Below are 8,311 nucleotides of genomic sequence, written 5' to 3' on the forward strand. Positions count from 1 at the left end.
TGTAGCCATAATTTGTAGCACAGATTGTTGGATGAAATACAAACTAACCTTGCTTACTTATTTCAAAGCGAGGGCACATATTTCAGCCTTGTGGGAAAAAACGGACAAAGAGTTGACAAAATGCTTACAGCACCTGGTATTCCCAGGCGGTCTCCCATCCAAGTACTAACCAGGCCCGACCCTGCTTAGCTTCTGAGATCAGACGAGATCAGGCGTACTCAGGACAGTGTGGCCGTAAGCGAGAAACCATCTCTTGGTGCACTATATAAAGTCAAAGTGAGTCTGATTAACAGCTGTTGCATTTTCACCATTTAGATAAGAATCTTTGTGTCACTCAAAATGTGGAAAAAATTGCATATACTGTAGCCATAATTTGTAGCACAGATTGTTGGATGAAATACAAACTAACCTTGCTTACTTATTTCAAAGCGAGGGCACATATTTCAGCCTTGTGGGAAAAAACGGACAAAGAGTTGACAAAATGCTTACAGCACCTGGTATTCCCAGGCGGTCTCCCATCCAAGTACTAACCAGGCCCGACCCTGCTTAGCTTCTGAGATCAGACGAGATCAGGCGTACTCAGGACAGTGTGGCCGTAAGCGAGAAACCATCTCTTGGTGCACTATATAAAGTCAAAGTGAGTCTGATTAACAGCTGTTGCATTTTCACCATTTAGATAAGGAATCTTTGTGTCACTCAAAATGTGGAAAAAATTGCATATACTGTAGCCATAATTTGTAGCACAGATTGTTGGATGAAATACAAACTAACCTTGCTTACTTATTTCAAAGCGAGGGCACATATTTCAGCCTTGTGGGAAAAAAACGGACAAAGAGTTGACAAAATGCTTACAGCACCTGGTATTCCCAGGCGGTCTCCCATCCAAGTACTAACCAGGCCCGACCCTGCTTAGCTTCTGAGATCAGACGAGATCAGGCGTACTCAGGACAGTGTGGCCGTAAGCGAGAAACCATCTCTTGGTGCACTATATAAAGTCAAAGTGAGTCTGATTAACAGCTGTTGCATTTTCACCATTTAGATAAGAATCTTTGTGTCACTCAAAATGTGGAAAAAATTGCATATACTGTAGCCATAATTTGTAGCACAGATTGTTGGATGAAATACAAACTAACCTTGCTTACTTATTTCAAAGCGAGGGCACATATTTCAGCCTTGTGGGAAAAAACGGACAAAGAGTTGACAAAATGCTTACAGCACCTGGTATTCCCAGGCGGTCTCCCATCCAAGTACTAACCAGGCCCGACCCTGCTTAGCTTCTGAGATCAGACGAGATCAGGCGTACTCAGGACAGTGTGGCCGTAAGCGAGAAACCATCTCTTGGTGCACTATATAAAGTCAAAGTGAGTCTGATTAACAGCTGTTGCATTTTCACCATTTAGATAAGAATCTTTGTGTCACTCAAAATGTGGAAAAAATTGCATATACTGTAGCCATAATTTGTAGCACAGATTGTTGGATGAAATACAAACTAACCTTGCTTACTTATTTCAAAGCGAGGGCACATATTTCAGCCTTGTGGGAAAAAACGGACAAAGAGTTGACAAAATGCTTACAGCACCTGGTATTCCCAGGCGGTCTCCCATCCAAGTACTAACCAGGCCCGACCCTGCTTAGCTTCTGAGATCAGACGAGATCAGGCGTACTCAGGACAGTGTGGCCGTAAGCGAGAAACCATCTCTTGGTGCACTATATAAAGTCAAAGTGAGTCTGATTAACAGCTGTTGCATTTTCACCATTTAGATAAGAATCTTTGTGTCACTCAAAATGTGGAAAAAATTGCATATACTGTAGCCATAATTTGTAGCACAGATTGTTGGATGAAATACAAACTAACCTTGCTTACTTATTTCAAAGCGAGGGCACATATTTCAGCCTTGTGGGAAAAAACGGACAAAGAGTTGACAAAATGCTTACAGCACCTGGTATTCCCAGGCGGTCTCCCATCCAAGTACTAACCAGGCCCGACCCTGCTTAGCTTCTGAGATCAGACGAGATCAGGCGTACTCAGGACAGTGTGGCCGTAAGCGAGAAACCATCTCTTGGTGCACTATATAAAGTCAAAGTGAGTCTGATTAACAGCTGTTGCATTTTCACCATTTAGATAAGAATCTTTGTGTCACTCAAAATGTGGAAAAAATTGCATATACTGTAGCCATAATTTGTAGCAGAGATTGTTGGATGAAATACAAACTAACCTTGCTTACTTATTTCAAAGCGAGGGCACATATTTCAGCCTTGTGGGAAAAAACGGACAAAGAGTTGACAAAATGCTTACAGCACCTGGTATTCCCAGGCGGTCTCCCATCCAAGTACTAACCAGGCCCGACCCTGCTTAGCTTCTGAGATCAGACGAGATCAGGCGTACTCAGGACAGTGTGGCCGTAAGCGAGAAACCATCTCTTGGTGCACTATATAAAGTCAAAGTGAGTCTGATTAACAGCTGTTGCATTTTCACCATTTAGATAAGAATCTTTGTGTCACTCAAAATGTGGAAAAAATTGCATATACTGTAGCCATAATTTGTAGCACAGATTGTTGGATGAAATACAAACTAACCTTGCTTACTTATTTCAAAGCGAGGGCACATATTTCAGCCTTGTGGGAAAAAACGGACAAAGAGTTGACAAAATGCTTACAGCACCTGGTATTCCCAGGCGGTCTCCCATCCAAGTACTAACCAGGCCCGACCCTGCTTAGCTTCTGAGATCAGACGAGATCAGGCGTACTCAGGACAGTGTGGCCGTAAGCGAGAAACCATCTCTTGGTGCACTATATAAAGTCAAAGTGAGTCTGATTAACAGCTGTTGCATTTTCACCATTTAGATAAGAATCTTTGTGTCACTCAAAATGTGGAAAAAATTGCATATACTGTAGCCATAATTTGTAGCACAGATTGTTGGATGAAATACAAACTAACCTTGCTTACTTATTTCAAAGCGAGGGCACATATTTCAGCCTTGTGGGAAAAAACGGACAAAGAGTTGACAAAATGCTTACAGCACCTGGTATTCCCAGGCGGTCTCCCATCCAAGTACTAACCAGGCCCGACCCTGCTTAGCTTCTGAGATCAGACGAGATCAGGCGTACTCAGGACAGTGTGGCCGTAAGCGAGAAACCATCTCTTGGTGCACTATATAAAGTCAAAGTGAGTCTGATTAACAGCTGTTGCATTTTCACCATTTAGATAAGAATCTTTGTGTCACTCAAAATGTGGAAAAAATTGCATATACTGTAGCCATAATTTGTAGCACAGATTGTTGGATGAAATACAAACTAACCTTGCTTACTTATTTCAAAGCGAGGGCACATATTTCAGCCTTGTGGGAAAAAACGGACAAAGAGTTGACAAAATGCTTACAGCACCTGGTATTCCCAGGCGGTCTCCCATCCAAGTACTAACCAGGCCCGACCCTGCTTAGCTTCTGAGATCAGACGAGATCAGGCGTACTCAGGACAGTGTGGCCGTAAGCGAGAAACCATCTCTTGGTGCACTATATAAAGTCAAAGTGAGTCTGATTAACAGCTGTTGCATTTTCACCATTTAGATAAGAATCTTTGTGTCACTCAAAATGTGGAAAAAATTGCATATACTGTAGCCATAATTTGTAGCACAGATTGTTGGATGAAATACAAACTAACCTTGCTTACTTATTTCAAAGCGAGGGCACATATTTCAGCCTTGTGGGAAAAAACGGACAAAGAGTTGACAAAATGCTTACAGCACCTGGTATTCCCAGGCGGTCTCCCATCCAAGTACTAACCAGGCCCGACCCTGCTTAGCTTCTGAGATCAGACGAGATCAGGCGTACTCAGGACAGTGTGGCCGTAAGCGAGAAACCATCTCTTGGTGCACTATATAAAGTCAAAGTGAGTCTGATTAACAGCTGTTGCATTTTCACCATTTAGATAAGAATCTTTGTGTCACTCAAAATGTGGAAAAAATTGCATATACTGTAGCCATAATTTGTAGCACAGATTGTTGGATGAAATACAAACTAACCTTGCTTACTTATTTCAAAGCGAGGGCACATATTTCAGCCTTGTGGGAAAAAACGGACAAAGAGTTGACAAAATGCTTACAGCACCTGGTATTCCCAGGCGGTCTCCCATCCAAGTACTAACCAGGCCCGACCCTGCTTAGCTTCTGAGATCAGACGTACTCAGGACAGTGTGGCCGTAAGCGAGAAACCATCTCTTGGTGCACTATATAAAGTCAAAGTGAGTCTGATTAACAGCTGTTGCATTTTCACCATTTAGATAAGAATCTTTGTGTCACTCAAAATGTGGAAAAAATTGCATATACTGTAGCCATAATTTGTAGCACAGATTGTTGGATGAAATACAAACTAACCTTGCTTACTTATTTCAAAGCGAGGGCACATATTTCAGCCTTGTGGGAAAAAACGGACAAAGAGTTGACAAAATGCTTACAGCACCTGGTATTCCCAGGCGGTCTCCCATCCAAGTACTAACCAGGCCCGACCCTGCTTAGCTTCTGAGATCAGACGAGATCAGGCGTACTCAGGACAGTGTGGCCGTAAGCGAGAAACCATCTCTTGGTGCACTATATAAAGTCAAAGTGAGTCTGATTAACAGCTGTTGCATTTTCACCATTTAGATAAGAATCTTTGTGTCACTCAAAATGTGGAAAAAATTGCATATACTGTAGCCATAATTTGTAGCACAGATTGTTGGATGAAATACAAACTAACCTTGCTTACTTATTTCAAAGCGAGGGCACATATTTCAGCCTTGTGGGAAAAAACGGACAAAGAGTTGACAAAATGCTTACAGCACCTGGTATTCCCAGGCGGTCTCCCATCCAAGTACTAACCAGGCCCGACCCTGCTTAGCTTCTGAGATCAGACGAGATCAGGCGTACTCAGGACAGTGTGGCCGTAAGCGAGAAACCATCTCTTGGTGCACTATATAAAGTCAAAGTGAGTCTGATTAACAGCTGTTGCATTTTCACCATTTAGATAAGAATCTTTGTGTCACTCAAAATGTGGAAAAAATTGCATATACTGTAGCCATAATTTGTAGCACAGATTGTTGGATGAAATACAAACTAACCTTGCTTACTTATTTCAAAGCGAGGGCACATATTTCAGCCTTGTGGGAAAAAACGGACAAAGAGTTGACAAAATGCTTACAGCACCTGGTATTCCCAGGCGGTCTCCCATCCAAGTACTAACCAGGCCCGACCCTGCTTAGCTTCTGAGATCAGACGAGATCAGGCGTACTCAGGACAGTGTGGCCGTAAGCGAGAAACCATCTCTTGGTGCACTATATAAAGTCAAAGTGAGTCTGATTAACAGCTGTTGCATTTTCACCATTTAGATAAGAATCTTTGTGTCACTCAAAATGTGGAAAAAATTGCATATACTGTAGCCATAATTTGTAGCACAGATTGTTGGATGAAATACAAACTAACCTTGCTTACTTATTTCAAAGCGAGGGCACATATTTCAGCCTTGTGGGAAAAAACGGACAAAGAGTTGACAAAATGCTTACAGCACCTGGTATTCCCAGGCGGTCTCCCATCCAAGTACTAACCAGGCCCGACCCTGCTTAGCTTCTGAGATCAGACGAGATCAGGCGTACTCAGGACAGTGTGGCCGTAAGCGAGAAACCATCTCTTGGTGCACTATATAAAGTCAAAGTGAGTCTGATTAACAGCTGTTGCATTTTCACCATTTAGATAAGAATCTTTGTGTCACTCAAAATGTGGAAAAAATTGCATATACTGTAGCCATAATTTGTAGCACAGATTGTTGGATGAAATACAAACTAACCTTGCTTACTTATTTCAAAGCGAGGGCACATATTTCAGCCTTGTGGGAAAAAAACGGACAAAGAGTTGACAAAATGCTTACAGCACCTGGTATTCCCAGGCGGTCTCCCATCCAAGTACTAACCAGGCCCGACCCTGCTTAGCTTCCGAGATCAGACGAGATCAGGCGTACTCAGGACAGTGTGGCCGTAAGCGAGAAACCATCTCTTGGTGCACTATATAAAGTCAAAGTGAGTCTGATTAACAGCTGTTGCATTTTCACCATTTAGATAAGAATCTTTGTGTCACTCAAAATGTGGAAAAAATTGCATATACTGTAGCCATAATTTGTAGCACAGATTGTTGGATGAAATACAAACTAACCTTGCTTACTTATTTCAAAGCGAGGGCACATATTTCAGCCTTGTGGGAAAAAACGGACAAAGAGTTGACAAAATGCTTACAGCACCTGGTATTCCCAGGCGGTCTCCCATCCAAGTACTAACCAGGCCCGACCCTGCTTAGCTTCTGAGATCAGACGAGATCAGGCGTACTCAGGACAGTGTGGCCGTAAGCGAGAAACCATCTCTTGGTGCACTATATAAAGTCAAAGTGAGTCTGATTAACAGCTGTTGCATTTTCACCATTTAGATAAGAATCTTTGTGTCACTCAAAATGTGGAAAAAATTGCATATACTGTAGCCATAATTTGTAGCACAGATTGTTGGATGAAATACAAACTAACCTTGCTTACTTATTTCAAAGCGAGGGCACATATTTCAGCCTTGTGGGAAAAAACGGACAAAGAGTTGACAAAATGCTTACAGCACCTGGTATTCCCAGGCGGTCTCCCATCCAAGTACTAACCAGGCCCGACCCTGCTTAGCTTCTGAGATCAGACGAGATCAGGCGTACTCAGGACAGTGTGGCCGTAAGCGAGAAACTATCTCTTGGTGCACTATATAAAGTCAAAGTGAGTCTGATTAACAGCTGTTGCATTTTCACCATTTAGATAAGAATCTTTGTGTCACTCAAAATGTGGAAAAAATTGCATATACTGTAGCCATAATTTGTAGCACAGATTGTTGGATGAAATACAAACTAACCTTGCTTACTTATTTCAAAGCGAGGGCACATATTTCAGCCTTGTGGGAAAAAACGGACAAAGAGTTGACAAAATGCTTACAGCACCTGGTATTCCCAGGCGGTCTCCCATCCAAGTACTAACCAGGCCCGACCCTGCTTAGCTTCTGAGATCAGACGAGATCAGGCGTACTCAGGACAGTGTGGCCGTAAGCGAGAAACCATCTCTTGGTGCACTATATAAAGTCAAAGTGAGTCTGATTAACAGCTGTTGCATTTTCACCATTTAGATAAGAATCTTTGTGTCACTCAAAATGTGGAAAAAATTGCATATACTGTAGCCATAATTTGTAGCACAGATTGTTGGATGAAATACAAACTAACCTTGCTTACTTATTTCAAAGCGAGGGCACATATTTCAGCCTTGTGGGAAAAAACGGACAAAGAGTTGACAAAATGCTTACAGCACCTGGTATTCCCAGGCGGTCTCCCATCCAAGTACTAACCAGGCCCGACCCTGCTTAGCTTCTGAGATCAGACGAGATCAGGCGTACTCAGGACAGTGTGGCCGTAAGCGAGAAACCATCTCTTGGTGCACTATATAAAGTCAAAGTGAGTCTGATTAACAGCTGTTGCATTTTCACCATTTAGATAAGAATCTTTGTGTCACTCAAAATGTGGAAAAAATTGCATATACTGTAGCCATAATTTGTAGCACAGATTGTTGGATGAAATACAAACTAACCTTGCTTACTTATTTCAAAGCGAGGGCACATATTTCAGCCTTGTGGGAAAAAACGGACAAAGAGTTGACAAAATGCTTACAGCACCTGGTATTCCCAGGCGGTCTCCCATCCAAGTACTAACCAGGCCCGACCCTGCTTAGCTTCTGAGATCAGACGAGATCAGGCGTACTCAGGACAGTGTGGCCGTAAGCGAGAAACCATCTCTTGGTGCACTATATAAAGTCAAAGTGAGTCTGATTAACAGCTGTTGCATTTTCACCATTTAGATAAGAATCTTTGTGTCACTCAAAATGTGGAAAAAATTGCATATACTGTAGCCATAATTTGTAGCACAGATTGTTGGATGAAATACAAACTAACCTTGCTTACTTATTTCAAAGCGAGGGCACATATTTCAGCCTTGTGGGAAAAAACGGACAAAGAGTTGACAAAATGCTTACAGCACCTGGTATTCCCAGGCGGTCTCCCATCCAAGTACTAACCAGGCCCGACCCTGCTTAGCTTCTGAGATCAGACGAGATCAGGCGTACTCAGGACAGTGTGGCCGTAAGCGAGAAACCATCTCTTGGTGCACTATATAAAGTCAAAGTGAGTCTGATTAACAGCTGTTGCATTTTCACCATTTAGATAAGAATCTTTGTGTCACTCAAAATGTGGAAAAAATTGCATATACTGTAGCCATAATTTG

General features: G+C 42.3%; 22 non-coding genes and 2 pseudogenes across 22 annotated transcripts; all 24 read right to left on the reverse strand.

Annotated features, from left to right (window-relative positions):
• LOC115118616 (synapsin-2-like) overlaps positions 1-8,311 on the reverse strand; it is a 299,540-nt pseudogene that overhangs the window by 124,102 nt on the left and 167,127 nt on the right.
• On the reverse strand, positions 122-240 carry LOC135560756 (5S ribosomal RNA). Its single transcript, XR_010459252.1, has one exon. It is a non-coding gene; the product is annotated as a 5S ribosomal RNA (ribosomal RNA).
• On the reverse strand, positions 483-601 carry LOC135560757 (5S ribosomal RNA). The gene has a single exon (XR_010459253.1). It is a non-coding gene; the product is annotated as a 5S ribosomal RNA (ribosomal RNA).
• On the reverse strand, positions 846-964 carry LOC135560759 (5S ribosomal RNA). The gene has a single exon (XR_010459255.1). It is a non-coding gene; the product is annotated as a 5S ribosomal RNA (ribosomal RNA).
• On the reverse strand, positions 1,207-1,325 carry LOC135560760 (5S ribosomal RNA). Its single transcript, XR_010459256.1, has one exon. It is a non-coding gene; the product is annotated as a 5S ribosomal RNA (ribosomal RNA).
• LOC135560761 (5S ribosomal RNA) lies at positions 1,568-1,686 on the reverse strand. Its single transcript, XR_010459257.1, has one exon. It is a non-coding gene; the product is annotated as a 5S ribosomal RNA (ribosomal RNA).
• LOC135560762 (5S ribosomal RNA) lies at positions 1,929-2,047 on the reverse strand. The gene has a single exon (XR_010459258.1). It is a non-coding gene; the product is annotated as a 5S ribosomal RNA (ribosomal RNA).
• Positions 2,290-2,408, reverse strand: LOC135560763 (5S ribosomal RNA). Its single transcript, XR_010459259.1, has one exon. It is a non-coding gene; the product is annotated as a 5S ribosomal RNA (ribosomal RNA).
• LOC135560382 (5S ribosomal RNA) lies at positions 2,651-2,769 on the reverse strand. Its single transcript, XR_010458893.1, has one exon. It is a non-coding gene; the product is annotated as a 5S ribosomal RNA (ribosomal RNA).
• LOC135560383 (5S ribosomal RNA) lies at positions 3,012-3,130 on the reverse strand. The gene has a single exon (XR_010458894.1). It is a non-coding gene; the product is annotated as a 5S ribosomal RNA (ribosomal RNA).
• On the reverse strand, positions 3,373-3,491 carry LOC135560384 (5S ribosomal RNA). The gene has a single exon (XR_010458895.1). It is a non-coding gene; the product is annotated as a 5S ribosomal RNA (ribosomal RNA).
• Positions 3,734-3,852, reverse strand: LOC135560385 (5S ribosomal RNA). Its single transcript, XR_010458896.1, has one exon. It is a non-coding gene; the product is annotated as a 5S ribosomal RNA (ribosomal RNA).
• Positions 4,095-4,203, reverse strand: LOC135560601 (5S ribosomal RNA; annotated as a pseudogene).
• Positions 4,446-4,564, reverse strand: LOC135560386 (5S ribosomal RNA). The gene has a single exon (XR_010458897.1). It is a non-coding gene; the product is annotated as a 5S ribosomal RNA (ribosomal RNA).
• On the reverse strand, positions 4,807-4,925 carry LOC135560388 (5S ribosomal RNA). The gene has a single exon (XR_010458899.1). It is a non-coding gene; the product is annotated as a 5S ribosomal RNA (ribosomal RNA).
• On the reverse strand, positions 5,168-5,286 carry LOC135560389 (5S ribosomal RNA). The gene has a single exon (XR_010458900.1). It is a non-coding gene; the product is annotated as a 5S ribosomal RNA (ribosomal RNA).
• On the reverse strand, positions 5,529-5,647 carry LOC135560390 (5S ribosomal RNA). Its single transcript, XR_010458901.1, has one exon. It is a non-coding gene; the product is annotated as a 5S ribosomal RNA (ribosomal RNA).
• On the reverse strand, positions 5,891-6,009 carry LOC135560493 (5S ribosomal RNA). The gene has a single exon (XR_010459007.1). It is a non-coding gene; the product is annotated as a 5S ribosomal RNA (ribosomal RNA).
• LOC135560391 (5S ribosomal RNA) lies at positions 6,252-6,370 on the reverse strand. The gene has a single exon (XR_010458902.1). It is a non-coding gene; the product is annotated as a 5S ribosomal RNA (ribosomal RNA).
• LOC135560392 (5S ribosomal RNA) lies at positions 6,613-6,731 on the reverse strand. The gene has a single exon (XR_010458903.1). It is a non-coding gene; the product is annotated as a 5S ribosomal RNA (ribosomal RNA).
• LOC135560393 (5S ribosomal RNA) lies at positions 6,974-7,092 on the reverse strand. The gene has a single exon (XR_010458904.1). It is a non-coding gene; the product is annotated as a 5S ribosomal RNA (ribosomal RNA).
• On the reverse strand, positions 7,335-7,453 carry LOC135560394 (5S ribosomal RNA). The gene has a single exon (XR_010458905.1). It is a non-coding gene; the product is annotated as a 5S ribosomal RNA (ribosomal RNA).
• LOC135560395 (5S ribosomal RNA) lies at positions 7,696-7,814 on the reverse strand. The gene has a single exon (XR_010458906.1). It is a non-coding gene; the product is annotated as a 5S ribosomal RNA (ribosomal RNA).
• LOC135560396 (5S ribosomal RNA) lies at positions 8,057-8,175 on the reverse strand. The gene has a single exon (XR_010458907.1). It is a non-coding gene; the product is annotated as a 5S ribosomal RNA (ribosomal RNA).

The sequence above is a fragment of the Oncorhynchus nerka genome, linkage group LG15 (assembly GCF_034236695.1).
Source record: "Oncorhynchus nerka isolate Pitt River linkage group LG15, Oner_Uvic_2.0, whole genome shotgun sequence".
NCBI classification, from domain to species: Eukaryota; Metazoa; Chordata; class Actinopteri; order Salmoniformes; family Salmonidae; genus Oncorhynchus; species Oncorhynchus nerka.